Source organism: Phyllostomus discolor, chromosome 1, assembly GCF_004126475.2.
Source record: "Phyllostomus discolor isolate MPI-MPIP mPhyDis1 chromosome 1, mPhyDis1.pri.v3, whole genome shotgun sequence".
NCBI lineage: Eukaryota > Metazoa > Chordata > Mammalia > Chiroptera > Phyllostomidae > Phyllostomus > Phyllostomus discolor.
This window is the reverse complement of record NC_040903.2, coordinates 1,653,658-1,660,949: the sequence shown is the minus strand read 5'-3', so window position 1 is coordinate 1,660,949 and position 7,292 is coordinate 1,653,658.

The window sequence follows — 7,292 nt, the reverse complement described above, 5'->3', positions numbered from 1 at the left end:
CGCAGACAGGAGCCCGCGTGACGCCGGCTCTGAGTCAGAGGGACCTGGGAGCACGACGCGGCCCGAGACATCTGCAGAGGAACAGCTCAGAGCCAGAGGCGTCCTCGGGGAGTCGCGTCCTCGGGGATCAGCCGGCACCGCAGCCCCCTCCAGCTCCCTTGCCACTCCTGTGCTGGGCGTTCCGAAAGGTTCACAAACTCAAGCAAAACTTGGGAGAAGGTGTCACATGGGAAGCAACACAGAGACAAGCCGAGCCCTGACCCGTGAGGCCCTGCAGCCCACTGAGGAGCTGCCGAAAGTTCCGGAGAGCCGACCAGATGCAGGAAGGAGGTGCCAAAGCGGGACCTACAAGAGCGCTGCCCAACGCCGGGGCCAAGCGCGCCCACGCGAGCCTCTGAGTCCCTGCGGGGGAGGGCGCTGCCTGCGGCCCCCGGGCTGACATTTTCGCAGGCCCGAGATAGATGCTTCCCGACAGGAGGACCCGAAACTGTCACCGAGAAGGACGGGAATGTGACAGCGCCAGTCGGGAGCAGGATGGAAGAGGACAAGTTAAAAAGCACAGCCTTCCAAACACAGAGAAGGATCCTCCGCGTGGGTTTCTCCGCCGGGCCGAATGGCGCCTGGTGGGTGACAGCCACATGCAAGGCTCTTGGCACGGCCGCCTGGGGCCGCCCTGAGGCGCACAGGCTGGCCGGACAGAGAGCGGTCCCCAGAGGAGTGCGCGGACAGCGTGGAAAGCAGGCGGGAGGGGGGCCTGGGAAGGAGACCCCGGCCGCCCCCGGCCTGGCTGGAGCAGGCAGGTGGGGCCAGGAGGGCGCCCGGGCACGGGCACTCGGGGGCCTAGACGTTTGACACGGCCTGTGAGAGGCGTCTGCAGAGTCTGTCGGGGTATTTCTAGAAAAACACAGAACAGGTGCTGGGACGGCCCCGGTTCGGGGAAGCTTGCCGGTCGGGGCCCAGGCATCAATCACCCAGCACTGGTCCAGTGCGGCTGCGCAGACACGGTGTGGGCGGGGCTCACAGGGCCGTCGGGACAACCTGAGCGAGGAGACGACCCTCGGCCTTGCGGTGGGCCTCGCGCCACCCGCCCAGGCCTGCGGAGCCAATCCTGGGGCTTCCTGGAGGAGGAGGGACTCCACGTCTGGGCCACGGCGCCCGCTCCGCTGGGATTCCAGCTCACTGCCTTCGGGGTGGCTGCGCTAGCCCCCACCAGCTCGCCAGCCGATGCGCTGACACAGACCCCTTAGCGTGCATGGTACCGGGTTGCCCCTGCGCACACACGTCTGTCCACACGCAACACACCGGAGCCGCTGGTCCTTCTCCCTGGGAGCGCTGACTGGCTGCATGGCCAGAGAGTCAGAACATGAAAAACGGGTCATGCCCTGGCTGGCGTAGCTCAGTGGATTGAGCGTGGGCTGCAAACCAAGCATCACAGGTTCGATTCCCAGTCAGGGCACATGCCTGGGTTGCAGGCCATGGCCCCCAGCAACCACACATTGATGTCTCTCTCTCCCTCTCTCTCTCTCTCTCTCTCTCCCTTCCTGCTCTAAAAATAAATAAATAAAATCTTAAAGAAAGAAAGAAAGAAAAACGGGTCACTAACTCCGAGGCAAACAGAACCCACTTGGGGACGGAACAGGTCGTGACCATGTGTCGACAGCTGGCCTCTCCCGGGTCCCCTGCACCAGGCGTCTTCACGACAACCCCAGCGGGGTTGGGCACTGGCGTGCGGTGGTACTGGGGGAAACAGAGGCCCAGAGAGGTCCAGTAACCTGCCCCCAGCCACACAGCAGCTGGTGGCAGGGGTATTTGAACCCAGGCAGCCTGACCACGGAGCTCCAGTCCGGCCACAGTGAGGAGGAGACGTGCCCCCAAATCCTGGTGCGAGGCCTCGACAGGACGGGGGTGGGTGCGTGTAAGACAGCTAAACCCCAATACTCCACAATACGCCTGGGACAGCGCCCCCACCCGTCACCCCAAAGACGGCAGAACAAGCGCGTCCCGTGGAGAGACCGACCTCTGACACCCCCGCCCCGCTGACTGCGTCCCCGGAGAAGCCCACGCGAGCGGGCGGCCCGGGAGCAGCAGGCTGAGCCGCGTCCCTGGGGCAGGGGGCCAAGGGTCTGCTCTGTCCGTCGGGCCGGCTGTCTGTCCGCGTGTGTCAGTGACTGACAGGTGAGCTTCCACGCCTCCGGTTTCAACTCTGGGTGTCCGCGTTTTCTCGAGTGGCGTTTTCCGTTTTCCCTTCGCCAGCGTGGAAGTCTGTCGTATGGCGCACCCCCACGCACGGACCCCGTTGTGATGAGCTGGCCCTCGTGCCCCCCGCGAGCGCCTGGCCCTGAGACCGGCGGCGGGACAGGGACGCGCCCACCCCAGGCCCCTCCGGTGAGTGGTCAGTGTCCGCTGCCCCGTCCCTCCACTGGCGCCCCGTCCGGGCCCGCGCAGGCGAAGCCCCGCCCCCCCCCCCCCCCCCCCCCCCCCCCCCGAGCCCCGAGCGGCCGGCGCTGGCGCCTCCTGACCCCCGGGGCGGACTCTGACTTCCCGCAGGAGAGTCAGGACGCGAGCCCTTCCCATAAGTACTGATGGCGGATATCCATCCGCCAGCTTTCTAGTCCCTTCCCCGTTTGCGCTCCGTTCCTTCCCCTCCTCTGCCTCCTTCCGGAGTCCCGGGCAGGCCCCGACTCCATCTCCCCCCAACGCCCCCCGTGCCGGGCGGCAGACGGGCTGCGCTGGCCTGCGCGGAAGCCGGTCCGCCCCGCAGGCTGCCTGTGTCTGTGGTCGCCGCGGTGGCCGGCAGCGAGTCAGCGCCCCCAACGCTATGCGTCGTCCCGGGATTCTGTCTGGAGTCTTTCGCTGCTTTCCCGTGGTCCCTGCTGCTCCATCCCGGCCAGAGTGGAAACCCCTGTTAATTCCTTTTTGTCGGTCAGCTTCCCTGGCTGGTCACTGCAGACGCCTAAAGAGCCCCCCGCCCACGGTGGAGGGCTGGAGCCAGAAGATGCAAAGGCCCCGGCTGCTGTGGCTCAGTGGACTGGATGCAGGCCTGCAAACCAAAGGGTCTCCGGTTCGATTCCCAGTCAGGGCACATGCCTGGGTTTCCGGCCAGGTCCCCAGTAGGGGGCACACGAGAGGCAACCACACCTTGATGTTTCTCTCCCTCTCTCTCTCCCTCCCTTCCCCCTTCTCTGAAAGTAGATAAATAAAATAGAGAGATGATAAACAGCACGGAAGAGTGTGCAATGACCAGATGGGGAAGGCACAGGCTGAAATCAGTGGCGTAAACGCACATCTGTCGGCAGTGAATCTGACAATCAAGCCGAGCAGATGAGGAGAACAGGGACAGAGTCATGGACACAGAGAGTGTTTGAGGGCTGCTACACGGGAGGCGCGTGGGGGGTGGGGGGTGGGGGGAGAGGAGAGGGGATCAAGGAGTACGGACAGGCAGTTACAGAGCAGCCACGGGCCCGGAAAGTGCAGCCCAGGAAATGGGGCAGCTAACGAACTTATGCACACGACCGGTAGACATGGACGTGAACAACGGGGGGGGGGGGGGGGGGCGTGGCCTGAGGGGGCGGGGGGCACTGGGTGGTGGGAGGCATGGGGGGGAGGGAATTGGGACAACTGTAATAGCATAGTCAATAAAATGCAATTTTAAAAATAAAATAAAGGGAGCTGGGACAGGAGCATTAATATTGCAAAGTTGAATTTATAGCAAGAAACTCTCCATGTGGACACGGGGGATCGCTTTGTACCATCCAAACATGCAGATACAGTGGAGAAAGACATGCGAGCAAAGACGTGAACCAACACCACAAAGAAGGCGAGAAAGAAAGAAAATTAAATTATTGTCCCTCCAGGGAGAAAGGACTCGGTCCCCTCCGAGGACCAGGTAAGCCGGACTGGCGGGAGCGGTAGGCGAGGGTGGGGGGTGAGGGACGCCCTGCAGGAGCCACCAGGGGCGCCGTGGAGGGCTCGGAGCTTCTCCAGGCGCAGAGAAACCTCCATAAATATTTAAAACGCAAGATTTATACTGCTCTCATTTTCTTGCCGTTATGCACTGAAGCTACAAATAATAAAATGTAAGCAAAAATGCCAGCCACTTAGAAATGCAAGAAGTTTGGGAGCAAGCAGGACATAAAATGGTGCATTGTGGGTAACAAGATGAACGTGGGGACCCCGGCGAAGACCTAGAGCGGAGCCGGCAGGAGCTCCGGCAGCGGCCCGTGGCCCCAGCGGCTGACGCAGGTGTAAAAGTGGAAGAAATACGCTTGGCTTTCGCGCCGGAGTTTGGGGACATACTTCTGGTTTCAGTGGGTGTTTGGCCCGTGGCCCTTTACACAGACACCCCCCCCCCCAGAGCCTGCTGTTGAGATGAGTGGGCTCTCACCCCACCTCGAACCTGCCGGGAAGCTGGGTCGAGAGGCGCTGCTGGACGGCCCCTCAGATGTGCCCCCCCCCATGCACAGGCCTCCACCCGACACCCTGTGCCACTCGGCCACTCGGCCCGGCCTTTTGGGGTGGCTGTCTCACTCCCCCTTCCAAGCCACCTCAGATCCTCCTCTCCACGTGCCCCTGCAACCCAGGACCCCTGCGCCCAGCTGTGATGGGGGAGCCACCCCTCCCCCCAGGGCAAGAGGCAGGCAGCAGGCTGGGGTGCGGGACTGGGTGGCCCGGGCTGAGGGGGGCTGGACCCCAGCTCCCGGCCCCGTGCACCCCGGCTGAGCTGGCTGCTGCCACGGTCGCTCCAGCGTGTGCCCCGAGTGTCCCGCCTGAGGTGCAGCTTTCAGGCCGAGTGCACAACAGCTGCAGCCGGGCTCCCCTCCCCACCCCCGCCCCGTCGTCACGACTGGGAGACCCGCAGCCTCTGCCCTTGTGGGCGGAAAGATGAAACAGCCCCTGCCCTTGTCCACGCACCCAGACCCAGGTGTGACTTCTCAGGTCTGTGGCCTGGGCTGGCCCGGCCACCATCGCTGCCTTTGGCAACGATTCCAGAACAGCCAGGCATTTGCAAGCCTGTGCAGAGAACCTCATGTCCAAGGCGGCTGTCCCGAGAAGCGTGACCCCGGGGGAAGGAGCTGGCGCTGGTCCGGACCTTCCACGCAAGGGGGCTGCGGCCCTGGGCTTCCCTCCCCTCTGGTTCCCTCCGGTGTCCTCACTTCCAAGGGAGACACTCAGAGTGGGGGGGCGGAGCCAGTGCTCTGCCTGAGGGCACCTTGGGGCCCGCTCCTGACCTTGGGGCCTGCCCCCATCAGAAAAAGCAGGCAGGGCCAAGAGCAGTAGGCCAAGCCTAGGGCAGCTTGCGACTCCTCGTTAACTTCCACAGCCCCCGGGGAGCTCCAGGGCAGTGAGATGTGCCACAGGGGGGTCCCCACTGGGCGTGTCTGGACAGGCGGTGACCCCGACGGGCAGGCTGCCTGGGGGAAGATGGTGCGGGGCCCCCGGGGCTGGGCACGGCCTGCGTCCGTCAGCCACGGCTGCCAAATCAGCACCCACGCTGCCCCGGGCACCAGGTCTCTCCTGGGCGGACCGCGAGGCTCGGCTGGGAGGCGGGTGGGCGTGGGGCTGGGTGTGCGCCTCCCGCGTCTGGTCCTCTGCGGCCAGCAGCCTGCCCGGCCCGTGTCCCTCGTCACGGCGATGATGGCAGAGGCCTGGAGGGAGAGAGATGGCACTGGGGCCCCTTCCCGCCGAGGCCCTGAAGTCATTCCCAGCCCTGCCCCCGGTGTGTGCCGGGCACCGGCCGGAGCCGCCTCCCCCGCGGCGTCCCTGACAGACATTCGGCTTTCAGAGAGACAGACAGTCTCCTGGCCAAGGCCGTGGACTCGGGGCAGAGTGAGGAACCCGGGCCAAGCGAGCCATCTGCCACACCCGCCTGGGAAGCTTGGACTTGATCCTGGAGCGATAAGGAGCCATCAGCAAGCTGCAGGTGACAAGGGTGGGGGGAGGGGACAGGGGGCTGCTGCGGTCCCTCCGTCAGGGGACAGGGGAGGGTGGGGGATGACAGAGACGCTGAGGAGGCAGCGGGGTGCCTCGGGCGGGCAGACGGTCACCTGCGCAGGGGCGGCCCGGCGTCTGCGCCGATAGCCTGGGTCCTCTTTACTCCCCTGCGCCCAGCGAGGTCGAGGCCTCTGCCACAGCCTCCCCGCCCGGCGAGCACCTCGCCATCGGTGTGCGGGCTTGGCTGCCCGATCTGCCACCCTGGCCCCCGCTCTGCCACCCTGGCCCCCGCTGGGCACGCCCGGTCCTGGCCCCACTGGCCCTCCCTCCCCATGGCATCTGCCTTCTCCCGTGCGGGCCGGATCCCGTGGTGATGCAGCCGACAGCTGCCCTCTGACCACGGCTGCACGTCTGACTGCGGCCTGGAAAGTCCGCCTCCCTGCCCCAGACCCCCACCCCCAGACCCAGGCTCTGGGGACCCCCGTGGGGGGCCCCTCAAGGGAGCAGCCGGGGAGACCTGGGTTCGCAGCTCGGCAAGTCACCCTCCTGGGCTCGCTCCGGGCCGAGTCCTCCATCCCTGCGCACCTGCCTTCCCTCCGCACCAGCCTGCGGGGGCGGGGCAGGGAGCAGCGGCGGGAACCACGGGGGAGCAGAGACGAAAAGAGAGGGTGCAGAGGAGGGTCAGGCAGAGACTATGGGGAAAAACAGGGTGCAGGCGAGAGGGAGGGGGCCGGGGTGGCCGCAGCAGCCCCGCTCCGGAGTCCACGGGCCTGGCTGCGGACGTGGCCCGTGGGTGGGGCCGAAGGCGGGATGCAGGGGGCCACGCGGACGTGGGGACCCACACACCGGGCAGCATGTGCAAAGGCCCTGGTGCCCCGGAGCTGAGGCCCCGTCCGCGCAGCCCCCAGCGGCCGCCAGGGACCCGCCCAGGAAGCAGCCCGACTGCTGGAGCCCGGAGCACTGCAGTGCGGGACAGCCTCTGCTTCCGTTCGCTCCCTCCCTCGTTCACTCATTCATTCATTCACTCACTCACTCACTCATTCACTCCCTCCCTCCCCCACTCCCTCACTGCTTCTCCCGTTTATGCAGCGAGTCCCGCTGAGCCCCACTCACTCGCAGGCCCCAGCTGGGGACGCTGACATGGGTCAGGCCTGTCCCCAGGCTGAGGAGGCCCGGGGACACAGACAAGGGCCACCGTGAGGCAGGTACAGGAAGGGCTGTGCCCCAGGACGCCCCCCGCCCCCGGCCCCAGGGCAGGCAGTGCCAGGGCACCTCTGTCCTCGGGGCCGGGCCCCACCCCCCACGCCTCGCCAGGCATCTCAGGGACACTGGAGGCCCCGAGGGCTCCTGCCAGGCCTGCC